The following is a 14771-nucleotide window of genomic DNA, read 5'->3' on the forward strand; positions in this document are numbered from 1 at the left end:
ATAAAACAACTAACCACACACACTTTTTTTCCCCCCCTGAAAGATTAGGAATTGTTGCTAAAAGTAGATAGTTTTCCTTCCTCTGAAATATCTTTGCTTTAACTATTAATCCAGGGTTTTCTTTGAGTTTACAATTTGATCTTCCATTGAAATCTTTGTTTTTTGATACAATTTCCTTCCATTTTGTTTGTGGCTGTTCTTAAGCGGGTATGTATGAGGTCATGCTGTTTGTATTGGTGGTCCAAATGATGCTGTGATAACAGTTCGCAAATCTGAAAATCTTGATGGTTTAAACAAAACAGAAGATTATTTCTCACTCACACTATGTGTTTAACATGGTAAAGTAACAGCCTTCCAGTTAGTTGGAGAATCTGTTTATCATGGTTACTCCAAGACCCAGTGGTTTGAGGCTTTATCTCAAAACATACTTTGATGACTGTTGAGGCAGGAAAATGGAGTAAGGTGAATTACTCTATGGCTCTTAAAGCTTCTGTCTGAAAGCAGTATGCATCACTTCCCTTCACATTTCCTTAGCCAAAGAAAACCACACGATATTGCCTAGCACCAAACATGGTAAAGAAATGCTCCTACCTTGTGTTTTGAAGAAATGGAAAATTCTTGGGCAGACTTTATGACTTGACTATCACAGGGATAAGGTTAATAACTATTAAGAAGAGTAGAAGGCATTGGATACAGAATTCTGTTTTCACGCCTAGTGTTAACTTAATATTTGGGTACCATTCAGAAAGATTTTGAGGCCTTGCTTCCCCCTAAGTCTTACTTTGATGTGCCTGCAATTGTTAGGCCATGACAAATGCTTTGGGAGAAAAATCAGGTTTTCCACACTTTTAGGAAGTGGGCATGGAAGTATCCATTTGTGTCTACAAACTGTAGTGAATTAGCAGCAGCTGGTTCAATTTGTTTGGAAACAAATTGTGCCCTATACAACTATGAAATGGATAAAATAAGACCTAGCATACACTAACGTGAAAACATACAAAGTCACCAAGAGATAGGCAGCAGACATGATCCTTGTTATGAAGCATGCAGTTTCAGTGCTTTTAGATCAAATTGAAATGGGTAATAAGTTCATTCATGTGAAATATATAACATTAGAGTGTGGTGCTTTAATCTTAACTTTTTTTCTGTAAATACTGTATTATCCATAATTTAAAGGAACCAATACATTTTAGAAATACAACATTTCAGTCAACTTAAACATCCCATTAAGGACTTGAAGGAAATCTTGATACACCTTACGTGTTATGGTACCTTATTTGGTCTACAGCTTTCCTAACCATAGTGACATGATGATTTTCTAAATCTTAAATTTTACATTTTCCCCCAACTAAGAGAGACACTAGAAATTTAGGAAATGGAGACTAGAAGATCCCCCCTGAGGATAATGCAGATTTATGTGTGCTTTTGTTAGTTATTTTTGCATACTATCTTAACATTTTTTTCTGTATACAACCCTTAAAACTTAGAAGAGTGGTGTGGAAGAAGAACTGGGTCGTTATTCTTAGAAAAGGTCATAAGAGCATGTTCAATTAAAATAAGTAGCAAAGGACCAGAGAGATCTTTGTAAATGGGGACGACAATAAAGAATTTTTAGTGAAAGAACCTAAGGAATCATGAGAATACATGGGAAATGGTGGGGGCAGTGGCGGGGGGCCTGGCTAGGGCCAGGGCAGGGTGGGGCAGGGCCTGGCCTGGGCAGGCCAGCAAAGAGGAACAGGTTTCTGAACTGTCCTGTGCCTGATGGCTTTCTGCTTCCACTTTCTTGTTTCTTACAGTGGCCTGATAAGATTTCTTTTCTTCACAGTCAAAATACTTGTCTGGAAAAGTGGAGGCTTCTTAATTGTATCTGGTGGAATCTAACATCTTGCTCTAAGAAAAATCCTTAAATTGTAATTATTCCACATGTTTTTAGTTGTTTGTGTTCAGTAGGTCAAGAAGTAGTCTGTGAGTTTCTACCTAGTTGTCTAAATCTTCATACGAGGATTAACTATACATAGTTATATATAATTACAATAAATTTATGAATATAAATGAGGACTAACTTTTACAAGTAAATTGTTTAGCTATTTCAGAAATTACACAGAATTTAAGCTTTCTTTATTACTGGTGAAAACCTGGATGTTGTTTGCGAATGACCATTTATTTTTTGTATGTTGACTGGTTAAAAGATAATTGAAAAGTTCCCAGAGTAAGAATTCTAATTGTGTGGTCACACAATGTGAAATATAAATTCTCAAGTTCTAAGCATACGCTGCTTTTCCTGAAGCATATGCCATACCACAGTGAAACAACTGATGCATTTTTCTTTTTTTTATTAACCTGTATTATATGAACATCTATACCTTTGTGACCAAAAAAAAAACAAAAAAAAACACAACAACAACAACTGTGGAGCATATGGGTGCATTTTGTTGACTGTTTCAATGTTTGGGGATTGAAGACAACATGTAATTATGCTTGAGAAGTCAGTCCCCTGTGATACTAATTAAGAAGGATGGTGTTGCTAATACATCCCAGTTGTCATTAACTGCCATAAGTCACCTAAAAGGCTTAGTCTATTGTCTTTTTTTAAATAGACATAGGTAGCTTGATGATTTTTTATTTTTTTTTACTGAGGAAAAAAAAATTACATTGAACTTCAAAGTATTTTCCTAAGTTGAGACAACACATAACTTTGATTAAATTTTATGTTTTGGACATCTCAATAGGCATAATGAAATAACTTGTATTAGCGAAGTTGCATCAGGTCAAGATGAACACTATCAGTAGGTAATTCATATTGTTATTTTTTTAATTTCATGAACTTAGCTGACAAGTGGTGCTAAAAATTAGGCTGTATCTACTGGACATGCAATGACCTGATGGTTTGACATTAGCAGGCTTCAACATGTGATCCAAGTGGTTTATCTAAATGCACTGGTCAGCATAACAAATGTAGGCAAATAGAGCTGTAAACTAGGAGTTGGAAGACCTGTTCAAGGTCTCTGTTCTGCCTCTTAAAGGTCATTGCTGTTTGAGGGGTAGGAAGTGTCTGGTGATGTCTTCTGGAACTACATCTTTATTCTGTGTAAAAGGAATCAAATACCTGGATGTTGTAACCTACAGCGATGTTGTGAGGCTTGAACCAGGTAATGCATATGAAGTACATTGTGATTACAGTATATTGAATAAATAGAATTATCAATCAGAGGTACCCATTTAAATATCTGTTTGAAAATATTTATTAATAAAAGGTAGGTTAAACCAGACACTGAATCTGAATTTAGTAGATATGAATGTTAATGTAATCTTTAAACAGGCTCCTAAGACCTAAAAGTAGGTATGTTCCTGATTGACCTCAGTACCTTCTCATTTTCCTCAGGAAGAGGTTTTAGCATCACCTCTATTCAGAGGGCTGTATCACACCTTTTACCTTTTAGAGAAACTTATCTTTTAAATATGTCTGAATAGTAACTTTAAAGGTAATATAGCCCTTGGCTGTCATAAAATTGTGAAATTAACTTAGCCTTGCTCCATATGACTATAAAAACAAACGAAATGCATGAAAATGTGGGAATTGGACAAAAATCAGTACAGAAGAGTGATCTCAGAGAATGGAAATCATGGAGATGAGCTTTGCTATTGTCCCAGTTTGCATATGATCATCCTACTTACCATCAAGCTCTGTGCAAGGAGTGTGAGAACCAAAAAGAGCCTAGTAGTCTCTGAACTGAAGAGGTGGGGAGGGAAGCCAAAATGGTTAGAATTTGCAGAGCAGGGTGACAGAAAAGAGAGCTGTGTTAATTGAGAGCTACAAAGATTGTTGTGGAAATCTAGTCAGTGTTTTCCCCAAGTCTTTAGTTGTGTACAGAATGAGTATGTGTATATCAGAAAACTACTCAAGGCCAGAGAAGGAGTCTCTGGAAAGGAATTGCCAGAGCAATCCCGGTGATTTTAAGAGAGAAAAGTTTGTGTTCCCACAAAGCAGATAGAGAAAGCTCTCCCAGTACACAGGGCATATGGTAGATTACTCAAAATTGGCCTTGCCTTATTAGGGAGTCACAATTAGCCCTAGACAAAAGACTGCCCTGGAACTGCCTAACAATGCTTAAAAGCAAACTTGGGAAGGATCAAATGATTTCCAAGTAACTTATATCTTAAGCCAAAGCTCAAGAATATTTAAAGGAGTAAAAAATATATCAACACCCTATAAGGTTAAAAAAAAAATCTGAAGCTTTGCGCAGTGGCAGTATCGTAGCCAATGAGGTTTATCCAAGGCGCGATTATTGCTAATTGAAAAAAAAAAACTGACATCAAATGAAAAATTACCAGGCATGCAAATAATGTAAACTATGATGAGGAAAAAAAAAAATCAATCAATGGAAAAATAATGAAGCAGAGGGCAGAATTACCAGAAAAGGATATTAAAATAGTTATATAACATTTATATGCTTAAGAAGGTAGGTAATGGCATGAGCATGTCCTAATATTCTAATTTGTGAATTTATATCATAGATTTCATATAGAAATAATACCAAATGTTTTACAAGAAATTGAAGGGGGCTAGATACTTCCCAGCTCATTCTACAAGTAATCCATAAAAGTAGTAGTATCCTGGTACTCAAAATAGAAAAACCTTGTTGTAATAAAAGAAAGCTGTGAGCCAACATGAGTCATGAACAGAGGTACAAAAATTCTTAACTAAGTTTAGCAAATCAAATCCAGCAATATAAAAAAAAAGATAAGACATTACAACTAAGAGAAGTTTATCATAGGAAGGCAAGATGTATTTGATTCAAATCTCAATGTAACCTGCCATATGGCGACTAAAGAAAATGGAGATAATGGATTATTTCGATAGAGGCAGAGAAAACATTTGTCAAAAATCCAGTATGGATATCCTGATAAAAACTCTAAACAAATTAGAAATAGAAGAGAACCTTCTCAGTTTGATTAAGGCCACATATAGTTACAGTTAAATTTGTAGTTAACAGTATATGTAATTGTAAAACATTGAATGCTTTCCCCTTAGGATCAGGAATAAGACAAAGATATCTACTCTTTTTTTTTTTTTAAGATTTTGTTTATTTATTTGACACAGAAAAAAGAGATCACAAGTAGGCAAAGAGGCAGGCAGAGAGAGAGACAGAAGCAGGCTCCCAGCTGAGCAGAGAGCCTGACACGGGGCTTGATCCCAGGACCCTGAGATCATGACCTGGGCCTGGGCTGAAGGCAGAGGCTTAACCAACTGAGCCTCCCAGGTGCCCCAAAGATATCTACTCTTAATGCTCCTGTTCAGCCTATTCTGGATATTGTAGTCAGTACATAAAGATGAGAAAAAAATAAAATCTTACAGGTTGAAAGGAAGAATGAAAACTGTCTTTATTTGCAGATGATATGATAATCTGTGTGGAAAATACATATGATCTATAGAAAAGCTACTAGATCTTCAAAAATATTTATCAATATTTCCAAATACAAAGCTTAAATGCAAATGTCAGCTGTATTTTTATGACATATCAATGAATAATTTTTAAAAATGCATTATGGTAGCATAAAAATAATGAAATATTTGGGATAAACTTGACAAAATACTTGTTGATGTTACCTCTACACAGAAAACTACAAAATATTGCTGAGAGAAATTATATAAGACCTAAATAAATGGGCACATATACCATGTTCATGAATTAGAATGTGAATTTAACAAGATGTTAATTTTTTCCAAAATTGATCTATACATTCAATGCAATTCCAATTAAATCAATAATAACAGGGGATTTTTGTTGTTTTCATTGTATTATTTTAAAGAGGTTGACAGATAGTTCTAAATTCATTTGGTAATATGGGAGCTAGAATTTCAAAATGACTTTGGCTTTTCTAACTTTGAAAAAACTGGAGTGCTTACTCTAGTTGATAAAAGTATTTTATGTAAACCTCCAGTAATCAAGACAGTATGGTATTAACAGAACACGAGAGAGAATCCAGAAATAGCCCCACACTATATAGTCAATTGATTTTTGATGAAGATGCCAAAGAAATTAAATGGAGAAATAATCATCTTTTCAACAAATAGTATTGCAAGACTCGAATAACCATAATAAAAAAAGGAAGGAAGAAATTTGAACTTTTCTTCATTTTGTGTACAGAAATTTAATTGAAATGTACACCTAAATGAAGGAGTTAAAACTATAAAAGTGCTCCATGCTCCTGGATTGGAAGAACAAATATTGTGAAAATGTCTATGCTACCTAAAGCAATCTACATATTTAATGCAATTCCTATCAAAATACCATCCATTTTTTTCAAAGAAATGGAACAAATAACCCTAAAATTTACATGGAACCAGAAAAGACCTTGAATAACCAAAGGAATATTGAAAAAGAAAGCCAAAGTCGGTGGCATCACAATTCCGGACTTCAAGCTCTATTACAAAGCTGTCATCATCAAGACAGCATGGTACTGGCACAAAAACAGACACATAGATCAATGGAACAGAATAGAGAGCCCAGAAATAGACCCTCAACTCTATGGTCAACTAATCTTCGACAAAGCAGGAAAGAATGTCCAATGGAAAAAAGACAGCCTCTTCAATAAATGGTGTTGGGAAAATTGGACAGCCACATGCAGAAAAATGAAATTGGATCATTTCCTTACACCACACACGAAAATAGACTCAAAATGGATGAAGGACCTCAATGTGAGAAAGGAATCCATCAACATCCTTGAGGAGAACACAGGCAGCAACCTCTTCGACCTCAGCCGCAGCAACATCTTCCTAGGAACATCGCCAAAGGCAAGGGAAGCAAGGACAAAAATGAACTATTGGGATTTCATCAAGATCAAAAGCTTTTGCACAGCAAAGGAAACAGTTAACAAGACCAAAAGACAACTGACAGAATGGGAGAAGATATTTGCAAACGGCATATCAGATAAAGGGCTAGTGTCCAAAATCTATAAAGAACTTAGCAAACTCAACACCCAAAGAACAAATAATCCAATCAAGAAATGGGCAGAAGACATGAACAGACATTTCTGCAAAGAAGACATCCAGATGGCCAACAGACACATGAAAAAGTGCTCCACATCACTCGGCATCAGGGAAATACAAATCAAAACCTCAATGAGATATCAACTCACACCCATCAGAATGGCTAAAATTAACAAGTCAGGAAATGACAGATGCTGGCGAGGATGCGGAGAAAGGGGAACCGTCCTACACTGTTGGTGGGAATGCAAGCTGGTGCAACCACTCTGGAAAACAGCTTGGAGGTTCCTCAAAATGTTGAAAATAGAACTACCCTATGACCCAGCAATTTCACTACTGGGTATTTACCCTAAAGATACAAACGCAGTGATCCGGAGGGGCACGTGCACCCGAATGTTTATAGCAGCAATGTCTACAATAGCCAAACTATGGAAAGAACCTAGATGTCCATCAACAGAGGAATGGATAAAGAAGATGTGGTATATATACACAATGGAATACCATGCAGCCATCAAAAGAAATGAAATCTTGCCATTTGCGACGACGTGGATGGAACCAGAGGGTATCATCCTTAGCGAAATAAGTCAGTCGGAGAAAGACAACTATCATATGATCTCCCTGATATGAGGAAATGGAGATGCAACATGGCAGGGGGGTGGTTAAGGGTTAAGGGGGTAGGAGAAGAATGAGTGAAACAAGATGGGATTGGGAGGGAGACAAACCATAAGTGACTCCTAATCTCACAAAACAAACTGAGGGTTGCTGGGGGGAGGGGGTTTGGGAGAGGGGGTGGGGTTATGGACACTGGGGAGGGTATGTGCTATGGTGAGTGCTGTGAAGTGTGTAAACCTGGTGATTCACAGACCTGTACCCCTGGGGATAAAAATACATTATATGTTTATAAAAAATAAAATAATTAAAAAAAGAAAAAAAACTCCAAGGAAACCCAATCACAGGAGTGGCCCCACACCTCTGTGAATTTTAGCTCTGGGAGTTCAACCTGGCTCTCTCACAAAATTCCCTCATGCCTCCAGCAGGGGGAAGAAAAAAAGGAACCATCTTGAAATACACCACAACATTCTGTTCTTAAAGAGTTCTGCCCTCCGTAGAAACTGTTTAAGCAGAATATAACCTGCTGGGGTTTATCACAGACTAACTGACCCAAAGGGAAAGGAAATACCCAATTCCAGCCATTTCTAGATAGATATCTAAAGCAGTAAAATGACTTTGTATGATACTACAATGGTGGATACAAGTCATTACACATTTTTGCAAACCCACGAATTTAAAGTCCCAGAAGAAAATTCTAATGTATACTACAGTCTCTGGGTGACTGTGGGATGTCAGTAAAGGTACATCAATTATAACTAATGTACCACTCTGGTTGCAAGATGTTTAATGGGGGAGAGTATGCATGTGTGGGGGTATGAAGCATATGACAAACCTCCATACGTTTTCCCAAATTTTGATATGAACCTAAAACTTTAGCCTCTAAAAAATAAAAGTCTGTTCCAAAAAAAAAAAGTTGATATAGCCTCTAATTATTAATCTTTTATTTTGGTCTAATCATTCCCTTGATTATATTATTCAGTTCTTCTCTTTTCACATCAGTCCAATTAGTTTTTTTCCCCCTAATTCTAATTGCTATCATTTATTTATTGACTACCACTTGGTGTTTAGAACCTAATACACATAATCCCATTTAACCATTTATACTCATAGGCTGAAACAAAAATTATCATTACCATTGTACAGGTAAGGAATCTTTGAAAACGTTCATTTGACATTAAGGTTGGAACATAATGTTGCCCATTATGTTACAGTCTTAACCACATTATATAATTATTAGCAATGGTAAGCTCTATCACATGAAATCCCATCAATGCTTTTTTAACTAAATTTTTCAAGGTTGTCTTGTATGCCTCTGTAAAGCTGCTTTCCCCAAACTTCTGAGTAAAATTAATAATCTCTTCTTCTAGAATAAATAATAGTCAATTCAGGTGTTTCAAAAGCTGGGTGGAAGTATCTCATTTTATTTATTTGTTATCATTCAACATTTTTGCCAATATTTTTGGATAATTAGAAGCTATATTTAAGGGAATAAGGACATCTAGACTGCTGATTATGACTTAAATACTCCAGAAGAAATAGGTGATGTTATTAAATTATAATTAGGGACAAAAATTACCCCAACAGTACATCACAATGGCTAAGGGACAGAGCGAAATTCAAGAAAGGAGATCGAGCCAAAGCTTGAGGACATGGATATACATATACACGAATACATGTAATTTAAAGATGGACAACAGATACTCTAGTCCTCTGCAGTGAAGAACAGTTAGTGTAATTATATATTAAAAATCTGTTTATCTTTCTTTTGTAAGGGAAGATATCAAATAGCTTTTGGAAGGAAGGCTCTATGCCTTATGAAAAGTATCAACAGATGAAAACATTGACAGTCTTTTTCTAAAAATGTTACAATTGGTAAATTGTATTATAACTTTGAGAATCAGGCTAGCATTAAAGATTACAAAGAAATCTTAAGTTCAAATCAACAAACTAGTATTGATAACTTTAGTATCAAATCATATTGTCTCATTTCTCATTTATTATCCTCACTAAACATGGCCATGGCCCTCAGCTGTGACAGACCTATCACACATAAGCCTAATGATGCAGATATGCAGACATAGAGTAGATTAAACACAACTTTTGTTTAAAAAACAGGGAAGAAGCAGAGAGGAAGATGGGAGTATAGGTGGCTGTAAAATAATCAGATTTAGGTTGTCTTCAACTTTTCAAGTGTTCTCATTTTTCAGAGACAAAAAAAAAAACCCACAATGCAAACTGAATGGCATATTTTTGAAAATATAGAAGCATTGTTTCACCTCCAATTTCAAAGAAGTGGAGTACGACAAATTTAAGAAAAAAAACAATGACATTTTAAAAGCCATGAGCACCCTGGGTTTATTCCTTATTAATGGACTGAAACTTCCTCTAGAAGAAAAAAAGGAGGGGTGCAAATAAGAGGTCTGAAATAGGAATTTTCAGAATATTACTATAGAGACAGAGATTGCTACAATTTAACCACTGAGCTGAAATGTGAAATCCTTAGAGTGCATTTTTAGGCTGCTGATCCTGACCTCCTACAGACCAATTAGAGCAAAATAATTGTTGTTGGTATGACAACCTCAGGGAGAAACAAAAGACTTCACTTTCTTTAAGCATAGCCACAAAGTTGTTCTTTAGAATAGAAAATAAGCAGGGGTGGCTATAAATTGTGGTAGCTTATAAGATCACATTGGATAATGACATTTTTCTTCTAATAATGATATTAAGACCACAATGGGTCCAACGGGTCAGAGAGGACTAACCCATGCACATCATTAATTTGTGCATTTCAGCTGCCTCTAAACTGAGAATTGATTATCAAAGATAAATTGATTATTTCATTCATATGAATAGTAAGGCATTTAAGCATCATATCGAATCCATATTTCTTAGATACAGCTTTAGTTTTACATCTCACTAGGAGATATATTAAAAGGTCTGAAGGCCAAAGCCCACGAGCATTTCATTAAAATGCACACAGGACATACACACACACACACACACACACACACACACACACATAAATGGTCACTTTTGATCTATGTAAAAGCTGCTGTTATTACTGATTATATGGAAATGAAAATATCCGTAGTTCTCATCACTTTAGTATAGATATACTACTCTCCATTGTAGAGCTTTATTGAGGCATGACTGATGTACAAGAAATTGCACATATTAATATAAAATTTTATGAGTTCTGACATGTATATATACATGAAACTGCCATTACAATAGAAGTAATGAACATATACATTACCCTACCCCCCAATTTTTTGTGCCCTTGTGTAACCCAGATCTCATTCCCTCTCCTCCACTGGTCATCTCTAGTGAAACACTTATTTGTTTTCTGTCAGTATAGATTGCATTTTCTACAATTTTACATAAACAGAACCACAGAGTAAGTACTCCTTTTTGTGTGGTTTCTTTCGCTCAACATAACTATTTGATATTTATGCATTTTGATATATTCCTTTTTACTAATGAGTAGTCAACTTTATGAATATACTATAATTTGTTTCTACATTTACCTGCTACGGTCATTCAGATTATTTTCTGTCTTTACGTAAAACAAATCTGTTATGAACATTTCTGTGCAAGTAATATATAGAAATATGCTAATATTTATTTTGAGTAAATATCTACAAATAGGAATTCCTGTATTATATGGGGGAAATACACTTAACTTTTTAGGTTCCCGAGTGTTTTCTAAAGCTATTATTCTGTCTTTTACTCCTCATATTCACGTATGAATCAAGTCATTCCACAGCTTCACAATCAGTCAGCGTGGTTAAATTTTTTATTTCAACCATCTTGATGGGTGTGTTAGTATATGTAACTGCAGCTTAATTTGCATTTCCTATGACTAATAATGCTGGGGACCTTTTTGGTGAATTGTCCTTGAAAATCTTCTGCCCATTTTCTAATTAAGACAGTTTACTTACATATAACAGAGTTTCATTATGTATTCTGAACAGAAGACCTTTACCAAATATGAGTTTTGCAGATATTTTTCTAAGTCCATGGCTTATCTTTACATTTTCTTGTGTCTTTTAAAAGTTGAAGATTTTAATTTTGATGATGTCTAACTTTCAAGTTTTTTATCTTATGGATTGTGCTTTTATCATGTCAGAAAAAACTGCTTAACCCAAGACACAGAGTATTTCTTCTGTTCTCTTTAGCACTTTTATAGTTTTTTTTTAAATTAAATGTAATTATTTTATTTTTTATAAACATATAATGTATTTTTATCCCCAGGGGTACAGGTCTGTGAATCACCAGGTTTACACACTTCACAGCACTCACCATAGCACATACCCTCCCCAGTGTCCATAACCCCACCCCCTCTCCCAAACCCCCTCCCCCCAGCAACCCTCAGTTTGTTTTGTGAGATTAGGAGTCACTTATGGTTTGTCTCCCTCCCAATCCCATCTTGTTTCACTCATTCTTCTCCTACCCCCTTAACCCTTAACCACCCCCCTGCCATGTTGCATCTCCATTTCCTCATATCAGGGAGATCATATGATAGTTGTCTTTCTCCGACTGACTTATTTCGCTAAGGATGATACCCTCTGGTTCCATCCACGTCGTCGCAAATGGCAAGATTTCATTTCTTTTGATGGCTGCATGGTATTCCATTGTGTATATATACCACATCTTCTTTATCCATTCCTCTGTTGATGGACATCTAGGTTCTTTCCATAGTTTGGCTATTGTAGACATTGCTGCTATAAACATTCGGGTGCACGTGCCCCTCCGGATCACTGCGTTTGTATCTTTAGGGTAAATACCCAGTAGTGAAATTGCTGGGTCATAGGGTAGTTCTATTTTCAACATTTTGAGGAACCTCCAAGCTGTTTTCCAGAGTGGTTGCACCAGCTTGCATTCCCACCAACAGTGTAGGACGGTTCCCCTTTCTCCGCATCCTCGCCAGCATCTGTCATTTCCTGACTTGTTAATTTTAGCCATTCTGATGGGTGTGAGTTGATATCTCATTGAGGTTTTGATTTGTATTTCCCTGATGCCGAGTGATGTGGAGCACTTTTTCATGTGTCTGTTGGCCATCTGGATGTCTTCTTTGCAGAAATGTCTGTTCATGTCTTCTGCCCATTTCTTGATTGGATTATTTGTTCTTTGGGTGTTGAGTTTGCTAAGTTCTTTATAGATTTTGGACACTAGCCCTTTATCTGATATGCCGTTTGCAAATATCTTCTCCCATTCTGTCAGTTGTCTTTTGGTCTTGTTAACTGTTTCCTTTGCTGTGCAAAAGCTTTTGATCTTGATGAAATCCCAATAGTTCATTTTTGTCCTTGCTTCCCTTGCCTTTGGCGATGTTCCTAGGAAGATGTTGCTGCGGCTGAGGTCGAAGAGGTTGCTGCCTGTGTTCTCCTCAAGGATTTTGAGGGATTCCTTTCTCACATTGAGGTCCTTCATCCATTTTGAGTCTATTTTCGTGTGTGGTGTAAGGAAATGGTCCAATTTCATTTTTCTGCATGTGGCTGTCCAATTTTCCCAACACCATTTATTGAAGAGGCTGTCTTTTTTCCATTGGACATTCTTTCCTGCTTTGTCGAAGATGAGTTGACCACAGAGTTGAGGGTCTATTTCTGGGCTCTCTATTCTGTTCCATTGATCTATGTGTCTGTTTTTGTGCCAGTACCATGCTGTCTTGATGATGACAGCTTTGTAATAGAGCTTGAAGTCCGGAATTGTGATGCCACCGACTTTGGCTTTCTTTTTCAATATTCCTTTGGTTATTCAAGGTCTTTTCTGGTTCCATGTAAATTTTAGGGTTATTTGTTCCATTTCTTTGAAAAAAATGGATGGTATTTTGATAGGAATTGCATTAAATATGTAGATTGCTTTAGGTAGCATAGACATTTTCACAATATTTGTTCTTCCAATCCAGGAGCATGGAGCACTTTTATAGTTTTAACTCCTTCATTTAGGTGTACATTTCAATTAAATTTCTGTACACAAAATGAAGAAAAGTTCAAATTTCTTCCTTCCTTTTTTTATTATGGTTATTCGAGTCTTGCAATACTATTTGTTGAAAAGATGATTATTTCTCCATTTAATTTCTTTGGCATCTTCATCAAAAATCAATTGACTATATAGTGTGGGGCTATTTCTGGATTCTCTCTCGTGTTCTGTTAATACCATACTGTCTTGATTACTGGAGGTTTACATAAAATACTTTTATCAACTAGAGTAAGCACTCCAGTTTTTTCAAAGTTAGAAAAGCCAAAGTCATTTTGAAATTCTAGCTCCCATATTACCAAATGAATTTAGAACTATCTGTCAACCTCTTTAAAATAATACAATGAAAACAACAAAAATCCCCTGTTATTATTGATTTAATTGGAATTGCATTGAATGTATAGATCAATTTTGGAAAAAATTAACATCTTGTTAAATTCACATTCTAATTCATGAACATGGTATATGTGCCCATTTATTTAGGTCTTATATAATTTCTCTCAGCAATATTTTGTAGTTTTCTGTGTAGAGGTAACATCAACAAGTATTTTGTCAAGTTTATCCCAAATATTTCATTATTTTTATGCTACCATAATGCATTTTTAAAAATTATTCATTGATATGTCATAAAAATACAGCTGACATTTGCATTTCTTTGTGTCTTCCTCAATTTCTTTCATGAGTACTTTATAGTTTTCTGAGTATAGATTCTTAGCCTCTTTGGTTAGGTTTATTCCTAAGTATCTATGGTTTTGGGTGCAATTGTAAAGGGATGGACTCCTTAATTTCTCTTTCTTCTGTCTTGTTGTTGGTGTAGAGAAATGCAACTGATTTCTGTGCATTGATTTTATATCCTGACACTTTACTGAATTCCTGTACAAGTTCTAGCAGTTTTGGAGTGGAGTCTTTTGGGTTTTCCACATATAGTATCATATCATCTGCAAAGAGTGATAGTTTGACTTCTTCTTTGCTGATTTGGATGCCTTTAATTTCCTTTTGTTGTCTGATTGCCTAGCCTCCTTGGAGTTTTTAACACTGACTTGTAATTCGTCACAGTTCGTGTTTGTTTTTTTCTTCGCTTCTTTCTCCCTGCTTCTGCCCCCAACTTTCCTGTAGATGTCTCTGCTCAGAATTTTTTGCTCCAATAAGTTTTGAGTCTCTGTTTCGCCTAGTTTGTCTCTCCACCTTTCAGGGC

General features: G+C 35.7%; 1 pseudogene; it reads left to right on the top strand.

Annotated features, from left to right (window-relative positions):
- Positions 1-4232: 4232 nt before the first annotated feature.
- LOC116864006 lies at positions 4233-4361 on the top strand (annotated as a pseudogene).
- The last annotated feature ends 10410 nt before the right edge of the window (positions 4362-14771 follow it).

Source organism: Lontra canadensis, unplaced genomic scaffold, assembly GCF_010015895.1.
Source record: "Lontra canadensis isolate GAN:19392208 unplaced genomic scaffold, GSC_riverotter_1.0 scaffold4, whole genome shotgun sequence".
Classification (NCBI taxonomy): domain Eukaryota; kingdom Metazoa; phylum Chordata; class Mammalia; order Carnivora; family Mustelidae; genus Lontra; species Lontra canadensis.